Genomic DNA, 15,470 nt, shown 5'->3' with positions numbered 1-15,470 from the left:
GGCACTTTGATTGTGGACTGCAGCGGTTGAAAAAGGCAGTTCACCACCACCTTCTCAAGGAGCAACTAGGGAGGGGGAATAAATACTGGCCCTGCTAGAGATGCCTACATCCCATGAGTCAATTTTTTAAAAAATCGCCCTGTGGCTCTAATAGAGGGGATGTGATGACCTCGTGGTAGTATCGCTAAACTATTAATCTAGAGACCCAGGTAATGTTCTGGGGACCTGGGTACAAATCCCGCCATAGCAGATGGTGGAATTTGAATTCAATTAAAGTCTGGAATTCACATTCTGATGATAACCATAAAACCGTTGTCAACCGTTGGACAAAAAACCCATCTGGCTGCCCTTCAGGGATGGAAATCTGCCATCCTTACCTGGTCTGGCCTACATGTGATTCCAGACCAATGGCAATGGGGTTGACTCTTAACTGTCCTCTAGGCAATTAGGGATGGGCAATGAATGCTGGCCCAGCCTGAGGCGCCCACATCCCATGAATGAATTTTTTAAAAATATGTCTCAGGCTTCAAGGTTAATGATTGATCTTAGATTTGTGCAGAGCGTTGGGCTGACAACAGCAAAATGCATGGGGTTGTAGGTAGAAGGAGGCTATAAGATGCAGAGGGAGGTCAATGGATCAAAGAATGGGGCCATCAAGGTTTACATTCCCTTGATGAAAAAAAGAGGACCCCATCACTCTTAGTGGGAGTCTGCTCTGTGCAGTTCGTAGGCTGCGTTTCCTACCTTGTCATAGTGACTGCATTTCAAAAGATTTTCAGTTGCTTTGAAGTGATTTTGGATATCCTTAGGTCTGTTTTTTTTTGACATAGAAAAGTGTGCAGTGTCTTTAAAAAGGATCATCCATAGCCACATCCATAACTCCAGGCACCGAAGGCACCTTCCCCTCCAATCCCCTTCTCTCGTCTTCTGGATGGTCTTTCCTCAGGCAAGAGAACAGAACATCACCTCGCCTCCTTGAACAACATCAGGTAACATCACCAAACTGCAGCAGGTATCAAAGTGTTGAGAAAACAGTCTGTGTTTCCACCCCAAACCAGCCTGTTTATCCATTTTGAAATACAAACATGGAAATTGTTTTCGACAAGTTTGCCATCAAGTCCGCCATTACCCTCGAAATTAAAATCCTAACAGCAACAAATGGAGCCAGACCACCATGACATTTGGGCGAATGTTATCCTGGCTGGATGTTAACCGCACACAGTGAGCCTTATGTCATACAGTCATACAGCATGGAAACAGACCCTTCGGTCCAGCCAGTCCATGCTGAACATAATCCTAAATTAAACTAATCCCACCTGCCTGCTCCTGGCCCATAACCCTCCAAACGTTTTCGATTCATGTACTTATCTAAACACTTTTTAAATGTTGGAACTGTGCCTGCGTCCACCACTTCCTCAGGAAGTTCATTCCACATGTGAACCACTCTTTGTATAAAAAAATTGCCCCTCATGTCTTTTTTAAATCTCTCTCCTCTCACCTTAAAAATGTGTCCCTAGGCTTTCAGTCATACATCGTAGAGAAAAGACACCTACCATTAACCCCATTTATACCCCTCATAATTTTATAAACCTCCATAAGGTCACCTCTCAACATCCTATGCTCCAGTGAAAGAAGTCCCAGCCTATCCAGTCTTTCTTTATAACTCAAACCTTCCAAACCCAGCAACATCCTGGTAAATCTCTCCTGAACTCTCACCAGCTGAATAATATCCTTCCGATAACAGGGCGACCAGAACTGGATTCCAGAAGCGGCCTCACCAACGTCCTGGGCAACCTCAATAAAGGTCATGTACGTTGTATCAGAAAAAAAAAGATTCAATGGCTGAAATCTCTGAAAGGATGTGAATTATGAATCTTCAATCCAGCGCTGAGGCAGTCACGTGGAACCTTTCACTCTCTCTGATCTTACACTTGTCTCTTTTTCTGAACTTTTAAAATCTGATTTCCATCTCTGTCCATTAATCCCTATCATATGTTGCAGATATAGAGTTCTTATGGCATGGTGGTAGTGACCCTACCTCTCATTAAGGAGGTTGGAGTTCAAATCCCACCTTCCTCAAACACATCTACCTTGAGGTAAATATCCTCACACGAATGAGGAGCTCAGAAAGACTTTATAGCCCCTCCAGTCTGCTCCCCCCCCCCGCCACCATTCACGATGATCATGTGGTTTCAACTCTACTTCCCTGGTCAGTCTGGCTTGGCCTTGAATACAGTAAGCTTTATATTAACCTATGAGACCCGGAATGTGTTAAAAAAAAGACATGAGGGACAAATTCTTTACACAGAGGGTGGCTCGCATGTGGAACGAGCTTCCTGAGAAAGTGGTGGATGCAGGCACAGTTACAACATTTAAAAAATATTCGGGATAATCAAGAGGTCTACATAATCAATGTAAAAACACACACTAAGTAATAGAAATGTACTGCAGAGGGTACACACATTACTGTTATACTTTATTCACAGCATAAATCACTTAAATAATAATGCGACGTTGCCTTAAATAAAACTTACTGGCAGAGAGCCTTCTCACTCACACCCTCAACTGACCACTCGCGCATCGAGGTATTGAAGGAGAAATTGACGTGAAATTGAATCTCAACTGTTGATATTTCGTGCGGCCATTCGATTGAACAACAAGTATGCTTACATTGAGGTAAATACATTTTTTAAACTTTGATAATTGGACAGAATAACAATGCAGTAAACTTCATGGTATCTAAGGTATATATTTTTGCCGGTTTATCAAGAGTGCCAGTTAAAACAGAGTTTGTTGTATACTGTATATAGTGACCCAGTCAAGACTTTAAACCCCCTCCCCCAAGAGAAGGTACATCGAGTCTGCTCCGCCATTCAATGAGATGGTGGCTGATCCGATCCTCAATCCCACTTTTCTGCCTTTTCCCCATAAACCGTGGATTCCCTTCCTGATTAAAAAAGATGTCTCAGCCTTACCCAGCCTCTGTGACAAAGAACTTCCCAGGTTTACTACTGTCTGAAAGAAAAACTATCCTCTCGAACTTTTTTAAAAATTTCTTTCTTAATTTCTCTTTAAATGCGCCTCTGCTGTTCACCCCAACTATTTCTGAGAGTTTGTACATTGTTTTCTCACTCTCTGCCTTTAGTGGTTTCCCCATAATTCTTGACAGGATTGATCAGTCTTCCACTAACAACACGTGACAATAATTGTTTTGAGGCAAACGCCTCTTTTTTCTTGTTTTCATACATCTCTATATTGTCTGTTTCTCTCCCTCCTTTCTTTTTCCTAATTTATTTTCGTCCTAATCTCTTTCGTTCAAAGGAACCTCAATAGGCAGAGACAAAATGATCTCCGCCAGTCCGTCACCTCCCCAGACCACATACAATGTTCACTCCTGCTCATAAATTAAGCTTCTAAAGAAAAGTGACACGATCGCAGCTAAACATTGTGAACGACGAGGGAAGGTAATCTCCTTCACCCTCCCCCCCCCCCAACAGCCCTCCCAAAAGTAATTAAGGAAAAACATCAGGATTACAATCTATGTTATTCAACCTGAACTGCTTGCATTCCACAAATGCCATTTCCAGGTTTCCCAACAGGGACCTGGAACTGCAGAATGCTACGATGTATTTATTATCAATGCGTGCACTTAGTCCCAAAATCTTGCAGCCCCTTTCCTAATCAGGTGTTTGCGCAATTCCATGTGAAAGTTAATCCTCCGAAGGGCCGACGGTGTAAATGGGTTCCACAAAGTCGCGCACGTTCTGCTTCGCACTGCCATTTTCTCCACCCCCCTCCAAACACCCCGCCACCCTCCCACCGCCATTTTATTGCTTCGTTAACAGCAGCAATTTGATGGAAATCTGCCCACTTGGTATCGCATTTCTCAGTGCCCGAGCTGCCCTCTAACACTGAGACATTGTTTCCCCTCCAACTGGGGGATTCTCTGAACACTGTCTGATGGTGGCCATTTTGGGCTGAGGTGGAGAGACATTTCTTCACCGAGACGGCGACGAATCGTTTGGATTCTTGATCCCCAGAGGGTCGTAGGTGTTTGTTTGGTGGATATATTCAAGGCTGGGGATAGACAGAGTTTTTTTAAGTCTTTAGAAAATCACTGAATATTGGAAGCTGGCGGGAAACTGGACCTGAAGTCCAAAGCCGTGCTGAACAATGGAAATCGCTTGATGGGCCTGCTCTTGTTTGTTGTGTGTAATCCAGTGTGAACTCACACGTATGGAGAGAGAGGGGGGAGAGACCATAAAGAGTAGTTGGTGCCAGAATTGAAATGATTGTGCAAAAGGGAATCCTTTGGTGCATTGTAGTTAAGCACAGTTGTCAGGCTTGTCCCCTGCTCATTTTGTAAGCTAGCTTGATGCACAACTGTGTAGTTTGAAAAGGACTTATTACCTGCACTGGTCAGCATCAAATCTCTGACCTCACTCTTACAGCACATTAGATTAGATTACTTACAGTGTGGAAACAGGCCCTTTGGCCCAACAAGTCCACACCGACCCGCCTAAGCGCAACCCACCCAGACCCATTCCCCTACGCTTGCCCCTTCACCTAACACTATGGGCAATTTAGCATGGCCAATTCACCTGACCTGCACATTTTTGGACTCTGGGAAGAAACCAGAGCACCCGGAGGAAATCCATACAGACAAGGGGAGAATATGCAAACTCCACACAGTCAGTCGCCTGAGGCGGGAATTGAACCTGGGTCTCTGGTGCTGTGAGGCAGCAGTGCTAGCCACCGTGCTGCCCATTGCCCCGATGTTGACAGCTTTTACTGAAAGACCAGAGGGTGTTTCAACTTAACATTCAAATTGTGCTCGGTCTGGGGGGGGGGGGCGCATATTTGACAGGCAGGCAGCATCACTGACAGGAACTTGGGAGGGGGAGGTCGAGGGAGGGTATGACCTGTCACTGAGAGCGTAAATACACCTGGTTGCGGCCAGACGGGTCTATCCACTCAGCAGTGAAATTGGTCGCCAATTTCTAATTTTCTCTCTCTCACCCTTTCACTTGTAGATGAGGATGATGATATCTTTCCTCATGGTTTCGCACGTGCTTTCTAACAGAAACATATTGTCTTACACCTCCAGCAGGCCCTGGCCAATTAGGTCCCACAGAGCCTAATATAACTCAGCCCGTAAGCCATTGCTTTGGGGAGTTTTATTCTTTTCTAAGGACTTGGGGGCCTTGGAAGATGGTATCACATCACCATGTCACCCTCTACTTACCCGTGCCTAGTACATGGACTGTGACCAGCCAGCTCCAAGCCAGTCCCTAGAGTGAGCAGAACCTCTGATGCTCCTTTTTTTTCGTTTTTTTTCCCCCTTACCCTCACTACAGCCTAACTGTGGTAGTGCTTATTTTTTTCCAGCACCCATGTGTGTGTGCAGGTGTGAGACACGGTGAAAGACCCAAGGTGTACAAATCTTTATTCAATTTCCACCACCAGGAAGAAAGGAAATACCCAAGTGGCCAGTGACAAGCAGTACCCTTCTCAGAGGGCATTACCCTCCTGTTTATATTTGTCAGCTAGATTAACAGCCCCCAATCAGAGAACTCATATTCCATGAGATCCACCTGTCAGACGTCAATAAAGGTCATGTACGTTGTATCAGAAAAAAAAGATTCAATGGCTGAAATCTCTGAAAGGATGTGAATTACGAATCTTCAATCCAGCGCTGAGGCAGTCACGTGGAACCTTTCACTCTCTCTGATCTTACACTTGTCTCTTTTTCTGAACATTTTTTATCTGATTTCCATCTCTGTCCATTAATCCCTATCATATGTTGCAGATACAGAGTTCTTATGGCATGGTAGTAGTGACCCTACCTCTCATTAAGGAGGCTGGAGTTCAAATCCCACCTTCCTCAAACACATGAATGAACTGGTTGATGAAAGGAAACTCATCTACCTTGAGGTAAATATCCTCACATGAATTAGGAGCACAGAAAGACTTTTCAGCCCCTCGAGTCAATCACTACAGTATCTCTCCAGGGTGTCACCCCTCCCGATCTCTGTCATCTCCTACAGCCGAAAACCCTCCAATATATCTGTGATCCTAATTCTGACCTCTTGAGTATTCCCGATTTTAATCGCTCCACCATTAGTGGCTGTGTGTTCAATCTTGAAATTCCCTCTCAATACCTCCTTGTCTCCTCCTTTAAAGGTGCTCCTTGACCAGACTTTATCTCACCCGTCTTTGTTTTTAATTCAGTTACCGGATGACGGTGTCGCTGGCTAGGCCAGCATTTACTGCCCATCCCAAATTGTCCCGAGGGCAGTTAAGAGTCAACCACTTTGCTATGGGTTTGGAGTGACATGTAGGCTAGACCAGATAAGGATGGCAGTTTCCTTCCCTAAAGGATATTAGTGAATGAGGTGGGTTTTTTTTCTGACAATTGACAATGGATTCATTGTAATCATTAGATTCTTAATTCCAGATATTTACTGAATTCAAATTCCACCATCTGCTATGGCGGGATTCAAACCTGGGTCCCCAGAACATTACCTGGATTCAAAGTTTGGTAGAAGATTTGTAGCTCGGGTGCTCGTTGTTGTGGTTCTGTTCGCCGAGCTGGGAATTTGTGTTGCAGACGTTTCGTCCCCTGTCTAGGTGACATCCTCAGTGCTTGGGAGCCTCCTGTGAAGCGCTTCTGTGCTGTTTCCTCCAGCATTTATAGTGGCCTGTCTCTGCCGCTTCCGGTTGTCAGTTCCAGCTGTCCACTGTAGTGGCCGGTATATTGGGTCCAGGTCGATGTGTTTGTAGCCACGAAACGACACGACCAGCTATCCTTAGTAGCCACACACACAGACGACAAGCAACATGAATTCGACTGGGACAACACTACCATTATAGGGCAAGCCAAACAGAGAACAGCCAGGGAATTCCTAGAGGCATGGCACTCATCCACAGACTCTATCAACAAACACATCGACCTGGACCCAATACACCGGCCACTACAGTGGACAGCTCGAACTGACAACCGGAAGCGGCAGAGACAGGCCACTATAAATGCCGGAGGAAACAGCACAGAAGCGCTTCACAGGAGGCTCCCAAGCACTGAGGATGTCACCTAGACAGGGGACGAAACGTCTGCAACACAAATTCCCAGCTCAGCGAACAGAACCACAACAACATTACCTGGATCCCTGGATTAACAGTCCAGTGATAATACTACAAGGTCATTGCCTCTCCCCATGCCTCTTCACACATGCTCTGCCAAATTACATCAGATAAAGTTCCTTGTTCAAGGTGCTATACCATTGCACGTAGATGTTTCATTTTTACAGGTAAGGCTTGATAAATTGTAGCTTGGCATCATCAAAGCTTTGGATTTGCTGGCACCATACTGTGTTGTCGATTTGGCAGAGCAGTGAGGATGGTGTCTATTTTGTTGAGGTGTTTCCAAGCTGTGTGTATCTCTTGTACAAAGGATTCATCTCGTGCCTACGGGAAATCTGGTTCCATTAACTCCTAATAAACACATGGCAACTGTGCCAAGAAATTGAACACCAAGATCAGGCTTTCTGTGGCTCGAATTCAAGCCTGAACCACTTGGCAATGTTTTGTCCCATGCATAATTTATCAATCGGGAACTCAATCGGAACAAAATCACTGACTTAAACTTACAAAGTGATTATTCTCTGCTACTCCCACACAGGACGCAAGTAAAGGCTCATTATCCTGCTTTTTCTCCCTTCATGCGAATGCTGCATTGCTCATTTTCCCTCTAATCACTCATTGTGCCCCTTCCTTGCTCTATCGGTAGACCTCCAAACAAGACGAATCCCCCACTCTCATCCTTCCTTGCCATCCTGCCTACCTCCATGAACCAATAACTCTCAAACTTCATGCTGTCTGACCAGTGCTGCAAAATTTACCTAAGTTCAGCCCCAACTCACGGTGATGTTCTCGCTGCTCTGTGGTTTGGTCTGTCTATTCTGATACAGCCTTCAGTTGATCAGTCCTCGCAGCTGACAGCCTTACATTGTCCTGTCTCTACTCTGAGTGTGCTGCCTTACCTGACAGAGACTATTGAAAACGCTGGAGATCACAGCGGGTCAGACAGCATCCATGGAGAGAAAGCAAGCTAACTTTTCGAGTCTACATGACACTTCACCAGAGCTGAAGTTGTTTTCAGTACAGATTCCAGCATTTGCAGTAACTTGCTCCTTCTGAAGGAGACTATTGTCTGACTCTCAGGAGATCCAACAAACCCAATTATACATTAAGTAATCTATGTAATACCATGCTCATATGTTGTCATTACATACATCACTATAATGGAACCACCAGCAGTAGGTGGCGTTGGTTAGGGAGGTCACTGAAGTAGGTGAGCTCAATCACACATGTGGGCTCTCTCTGCAGGAAAAGGTGTCTTTGTCTGACAGACAGGCAGCATCCCTCAACCATGATGATTACAAGCTTAGTACATTGTAAATACACCGTTTTCCCAGTTTTAACATTACTTATTCTTAATGCTTAGAAAAGACCTGACACCAGTGGCGTAAAGAATCCCTATTCATGATCTTTGGACCATCTATGTGTCTAAAACTCATCATGTTATTAACAGATACAGTTTCACACTCCGGTCTGGCTCCAGCCGTTGTCTGTAGCTGTTCAGTAGAGATAGTGTGAAGAGAGACAAAAAGAAAAAGATGAAGCCATCTTATGATGTATTTTTCATGGTTTGAATGAACATTACAATTGTCCTCTCTGCAAGCATTGCAAAATTTGAAGAACCCCGTTGCCCTTTTAATGTGGATTTGAGCAAATGTTGACCAGGAGGACAGGAAGAAGCTCCTACAAATCATATCTTAGACCTTTGTGACACTGTTGTGATATTGCTGTACTCCATGTTGGTGCTACACTATTTAGCAACAGGATAAGACACTACTTTCTCTTTATTGATTCTCAGGATGAGAGCACCATTGGCAATACCTCGTTTATAGACTGCTCCATTCCAAGCATGTGTTGCGAAAGGTGGGGAGCTTTTCTTCTGACATCAGATAGAGCTGAACCCTGCAGCAGTGAAGGCACAGGATTATGTCACCGAATCAGGGAATGGTTACAGCACAGGCTATTCAGCCTGTCACATCTGTGCTGGCTGTCTGAAGGATCAATTCATACCTACCTTCACCCTAAAGCCCTGCACAGTCTTCCTGCTCAGATAAAGATCCAATGTCCTCCAGCAAAGCCTCCAGTTGAACTCAGCTCTCCCACTCTTTCAAGCAGTACATTCCAAATCCTAACTGCTCGCTGTGGAAATGCCTTTCCCCCCATGACACTTGTCTCTTTTGATAATCACTTTAAATCTGTTCTCGATGTAGGTTTGCTCGCTGAACTGGAAGGTTCATTTTCAGACATTTCGTCACTATACTGGGTAACATCTTCAGTGAGCCTCTGGACGGAAGCTCACTGAAGATGTTACCTAGTATGGTGACAAAACGTCTGAAAATGAACCTTCCAGCTCAATGAGCAAACCTACATCCAGAACCTCAAAGTGAGCTACAAATCTTCTCAAAACTCACTTTAAATCTGTGTCCTGCTGGCTCTCAATCTTTCCATCAATGGGAACAGTTTCTCTCTGTGTCCAGATCCCTCATGATTTTGAACACCTCGATCAAATCTCCTGTCAGACTTCCTCTTCTCCAAGGTGAACAGTCCAAACTTCTCAAATCTATCCACGTCATTGAAGTTCCTCACCCCGGGCCCATTCTCATGAATCTTTTCTGCGCTTTTTTCTCATACTTTCACATCCTTCCTACAGTGGCAAGCCCAGAACTGGACACAATACTCCAGTTGAGGCCAATCTGTATTTACTATATAACTCCCTTGCTTTTGGACTCCAGACCCTATTGATAAAGCTCAGGATGCTCGATACTTTGCTAATGGCTCTCTCAACTTGTCATGTCACCTTCAATGATTTTATCCAACTACGGCCCTCTGCTGCTCCATCTCCTTTTGAGTTGTTCCCTTTGTTTTATATTGTTGACTGGCCTGAAGCAGTCCAGTAAATCCTTAGGACTTTGCCTGTTTTTCAGTTTATCGTAGACCATGAGAATGCTGTTCCCGTTCCTCGTGCCTTCATGCTCTGAACCCAGGCAACTTATCATGAGGCCACTTCCCCAAACCCAGGATGTTCAAAGAATTGTCGGGCCTCCCTCTGGTGCCTCTACCATGAACTCCTGTTACAGAGTCGCTCAGGCCTAAGACCTTTAGCTTCGCAATGGAGGACATGTGTGCCTTATGACTTCTGGAGATACACTCAAGTCTTTGCTTCACTCCACCTCCAAACCCCCCCCTGGATAATTCCTGAGCTGGTGGTGTAATGGTGACAACAGCCCTTGGGACTCTGGTTGGATATGACCTTGAACCCCGCCCCCCCCCCCCCCCTCCTGAACAGCCTGGAACAGGCTGACTGGTTTACTTTGTCATTTGAAGGAAAATGTGGCCCTGAAGCAGAATTATTAAATGGTAACACCTCACAGGATGACTCCAAGAAGTTGTTCCAAAACAAGATAGAAAAGAATTATCAGCAGAGACAGGTGAGTGTACAGATAATTTTGAAGATTAAATCTGACCTGTTTTCTTTGCTGAGACAACAGGGTTTTATACAATGGTACTGCACAGCAAAAGGTTTGGAGCATCAGCATTCCATGCTCAGATCAAAGTTATGTTTGGATCCCAACCTGTTTATGTGAACTCAACTGAACCACCTGTTCAATCCAATTCAAATATTATTGACATTTTCACTGGTGAAAATATGAGCTGTGTTGACATCATTTGCTGATTCAAAAGAGAATCAGACAAAAAAAAAGAAAAACAGATATAAAAGTTGATCTTGATTTTAAACACCCACACCTTTCGCTCCTTTAACAGGCAGGAAAGGGTCAGATGTGGATTTGAAATCCTAAGAAATCAAATCTAACCTCCAACCTGGATTCCCCTTGGCCATTCCAGCCAGAAATATGCTAGCAGCTCCTTGACATTCAACTGTTGCAGCTGTATTATGCCATTAATACTGTAACATAATCTTCTCATCGAGGTAGGAGGTGCCCCAATAACTTGACACGAGGACACTTCCACAGGATTGGGTCAGGAAAGCTTCTCAAGTTTGTTTTTGACATTCCTAGTGGGCCACAAGAAGCAGGATTACTCCATCCCCACCAGCCCCCAAACCCAGGCCACTCAAAGAGTTCTTGGGCCTCCCTCTGGTATCTACCATGAACTCCTGTTACGGAGTAGTGCAGGCCGAGCCCTCCATTGCGAAGCCAGGGGTTTATGCGGACCTTATGACTTCTGGAGGTGCACTCAAATCTTTGCTTCACCTTCCCACGTCCCCAAATGGATAATTCCTGACCTGGTGATGTCATGAATGTCCTAGAGCTCTTTACAACTGATCAATTAAGACCAAAAGGCATAGAAGCAGAAATAGGCCATTCAGCCCATGGAGTCTGATCCACCATTCAATGAAGTCATGGCTGATCTGATAATCCTCAACTCCACTTTCTTGCCTTTTCCCCACATACCCTTGATTCCCTTCCTGATTAAAAAAAAACTATCTGTCTCCACCTTCTATATACTTATGAGCCAGCTTCGACAGCCCTCTGTGAGAAAGAATTCCACAGATTCACTCCCCTCTGGGAGAAGACATTCATCCTCATCCCTGCCCTCTTATTCTGAGATGATGCCCTTTGGTTCTAGACTCTCCCACAAGGGGAAACTACCTCTCCATATCTCCCCTGTCAAGTCCCCTAAGAACTCTGTATGTTTCAATAAGGTCATCTCTCATTCTTCTAAACTGTAATGAGTACAGGCCCAACCTACTCAATCTCTCCTCATAAGACAGTCCCTCCATACATGGTACCAGCCAAGTGAACCTTCTCTGGACTGCATCCAATGCCAGTCTTTCTTTTCTTAGAAAAGGTGGCCCAAAATCGTTCACCGTATTCCAGCTGTGGGATGTGCAGGCTAGGTTGATTAGCCATGGGAAATGCAGGGTTACAAGGGGCTGGGTCTGGGTGGGATACTCTTTGGAGGGTCAATGTGGACTTGATGGGCTGAATGGTCTGCTTCCACATTCTATGAGCAATCTCTCAGTATCGACCCTGACAAGACCCTTCATAATCATGTCTGTTCCGGTGAGATTCCCTCTCATTCTTCTAAATGCCAGAGAATATCACCCCAATTTACTCAGCCTCTGATCCCAAGGATAACCCTCTCATCCCAGGGACCAGTCTCCTGACCCTCCATTGTATGGCATCCCATGCAACGGTTGTCTCAAAGCCTGGCACAAAGACAGAGCGAAGGTGAGGCCTGCTCATCGTGTAAGCAACTGAGCTGGTTTGGCAATCTCTCATGGCTGAAATGGAGCCTCCTTGCTGAAGGCCAGTTGGTGGGAAGGGATTACTGCATCAGGCATTTACAACTGATTCAGCTGATGTCTGCAAAACACGGCGGAGCTAAAAATGACCGATTATTCAAGCAGTTGTTTAATACAGAGACAAATTTGATTTTAACTGGTGCACTGAACAACTTAAGTGAAGCCAGCTGAATCAACAATTTGCAGAAACTTCCTCTGTTCTGATTAATGGAAGGCAATGATAAGACACACACACACACACACACACACACATATTCCTGTTACACACTGTACAATTCTAGCTGAAATCACATTATTCCAACCTAACTGCTCCCCTCAACATCAGCTGCATTGTTTTTTTCCTCTCTCCCTTGTATTGGGCACTGTGTCTCACTCCACCTCATTCCTATGTGAGACACCTCAAACAATGAGGATGACTCAATTCCAGTTGCAGTTTCCAGAAGCCAGGGAGAACATTGCACCCTCCGCTAAAAACTCTGGGAGTTATCCCCGCTCCCCCCCACCTCCCCAGTGTTCTAAAGGGGGGTGATTCCCTTGGAAGGGTCTTGCAAATGTGAGAGACTCATCATCCAGGAGAGAAAATGACTTAAACTGCGCTCATGTAAGCAGACACGATTACGACCATACAGATTCAGAGTGCAAGTAGATTCCTCAACCCTGCTCCCCTATTTCATCTCCTCTTTGCTGATCTATTTGTACTCTCAACCCCACTTTGCTACTTACTCCCAATGCCTATGGACTCCCTTGTTAGTCAGGAAGCTGTCTCCAGTGCTTCCGTCACTTTCTGGGGAAGAGACCATCCAAGAGAAAATGGTCCTCCTCATTTCAGGCATTGAGTCACAGAGTAATACAGCATGGAGACAGGCCCTTCGGCCCAAACATGGTCCATGCTGACCATGGTGCCCACTCAGCTAGTTCCAATTGCCCACATTTAGTCCATATCCCTCTAAACCCTTTCCATCCATGTACCTATCCAAATGCTTTTTAAGGGTTGCTATTGTACCTGCCTCAATCACTTCCTCGGGCAGCTCATTCCATACACACACCACTCTGTGTGATAAAGTTGCTCCTCTCCCCTTAAACCTGTGCCCTCAAGTCCAAAATGGGAGAGGCCTTATTTTTAAAGGGTATCCCCTTGTTCTTGCCTCTCCCATAGGAAGAAACATCCTTTCGGCATCTAGCCGGCAAGTCCTGTCACAACCTTTAGTATCTCCATTACAACCACCTCATCGACAATCCACTGGATCCAGTGGTGTCTTTGGGCATTTTAAGCAAACCTTTGACAAAGTACCACAGAGAGTGCTGATTAATAAAATGGAGGACCATAGAATTGGACAGTTTGATAAAATAACTCGACTTAAGGACAGAAAACAGGATCATGGTAAAAGTTGTCTTTCAGACTGCCAGATGGGAGGCCCTGGTAGTTCCTAATGGTCAGTGCTAGGACACTTTTGTTTTCATTTAAAATTGACTTGGATATGAATTTTTTAAATGTTCCAATGATACCAACAACTTGAAAGTGTGATAAACAATGAGGATGACTCAATTTGATTGCAACAGGTCAGGGGTAGACTATTAGAGCGGGCAGTTTAATACAGAGGATGGCATGGTGGCTCAGTGGTTAGCACTGCTGCCTCACAGCGCCAGGGACCCAGGTTTGATTCCAGCCTTGGATGACCATCTGTGTGGAGTTTGCACGTTCTCCTCATGTCTGCTTGGGTTTCCTCCCACAGTCACAAAGATGTGCAGGTTAGGTGAATCGGTTGTACTAAATTGCCCATAGTGTTCAGGCATGTGTCGGTTATATGCATTACGGGGTAAGTATAGGGTAGAAGAATATTACTCTTCGGAAGGTCGGTATGAACTTGTTAGGCTGAAGGCCAGTTTCCACACTGTAGGGATTCTATTCTAACAAAAAGGAACTGTGAGATGAAGCATTTTAGCAGAATGAATAGGGAGAGGTGATAGAAATTTAATGGCACAGCATATACAAGAGCAGAAGGACTTGCGATGGATATACATTGATCTTTGAAGATGGCAGGACATATGAGAGAGTGGTTAGCAAAGCCGATGGGATCTTGGTTTCATCAATAGAGGTATTGAGTCGAAAAGCAGGTGAGTTATTCTGAACCTACAGAAAACTCAGCTTAGGCCATAACTGGCATCCAGTGACTGTTGCCAGACTTCAGGGAGGATGTGAGTGCCAAAGAGAGCTCAGAGGGATTGAGCAGAATGGTTTGAGGGATGAGGGATTTGAGCAACAAGGTTATGTGGGAGAAGCTGGGGTTAATTTGAAAGAAGTTGCAAGATTATGACAGGCTTAGATAAGAGAGACAAAAAAATCTTCCAATTATCAGATTGTACAAGGATTCAGGCACACTGAGTTAAGATTTTAGGCAAGAGATTCAGGAAGGATGTGAGGGAGAGCTTTTTTTTGAAAAACACAGCGAGTGGTGATGAGTCTACAGAGAGGGTGGTGGAAGCAGGTGATGAATGATTTCAAAAGGAAATTAGATAAACACTTGAGGGAACTTAACTTGCAAGAATAGAGGAGGAGGGGACTGACTGGTCTGTTGTGGAAGACAGCCTGAATGGAATAGTGTAACCCTTTGAGATTTTCTTTCCTTGAAAGGGATATTGGTTTACTGATGATTACAACACAGCTATGCCCTGAAGTAAATATGCTGAGTGAATCCTCCAGCCTGCAGAGTAGCAGGCACATAGTTTGGGAACTCAGATGCAGATATCTGATTCACAGAGTAGGCTTTATTTGTCAGACCCACAGACACCAGTTCTCAAATACTGAGCGCATTCTCCAGGTCCTTCCCACCAGGTTGGCTGGTGATAAGCACAGAATGTGTGAATTCTCCAAATGCTGAGCTTAGAACCATACTTGCCCTCTGTTTGCAGGTTGAGACTTGTCCATGTTCAGTATATCTCTGCAGTTTGGTATGACTCAAAGAGTGGTGTTGAAAGGCAGCTCATCCACCACCTTCTCAAGGGGCAACAAGGGATGGGCAATAAATGCTGGGCCCAGCCAGCGACTCCCACATCCCATTTAACAAAC

General features: G+C 44.9%; 1 long non-coding RNA gene across 1 annotated transcript in view; it reads left to right on the top strand.

The window, feature by feature from the left end:
• The first annotated feature begins 2,396 nt into the window (after positions 1-2,396).
• Positions 2,397-15,470, top strand: part of LOC140471324 (uncharacterized) — a 48,497-nt gene continuing 35,423 nt past the window's right edge. Inside the window, exon 1 of the long non-coding RNA XR_011956969.1 lies at positions 2,397-2,676. This is a non-coding gene — a long non-coding RNA (uncharacterized lncRNA). The remainder of the gene's footprint in view (positions 2,677-15,470) is intronic.

The sequence above is a fragment of the Chiloscyllium punctatum genome, chromosome X (assembly GCF_047496795.1).
Source record: "Chiloscyllium punctatum isolate Juve2018m chromosome X, sChiPun1.3, whole genome shotgun sequence".
In the NCBI taxonomy this organism is placed as follows: Eukaryota; Metazoa; Chordata; class Chondrichthyes; order Orectolobiformes; family Hemiscylliidae; genus Chiloscyllium; species Chiloscyllium punctatum.
This window is presented reverse-complemented; position numbering and strand designations above follow the sequence as displayed.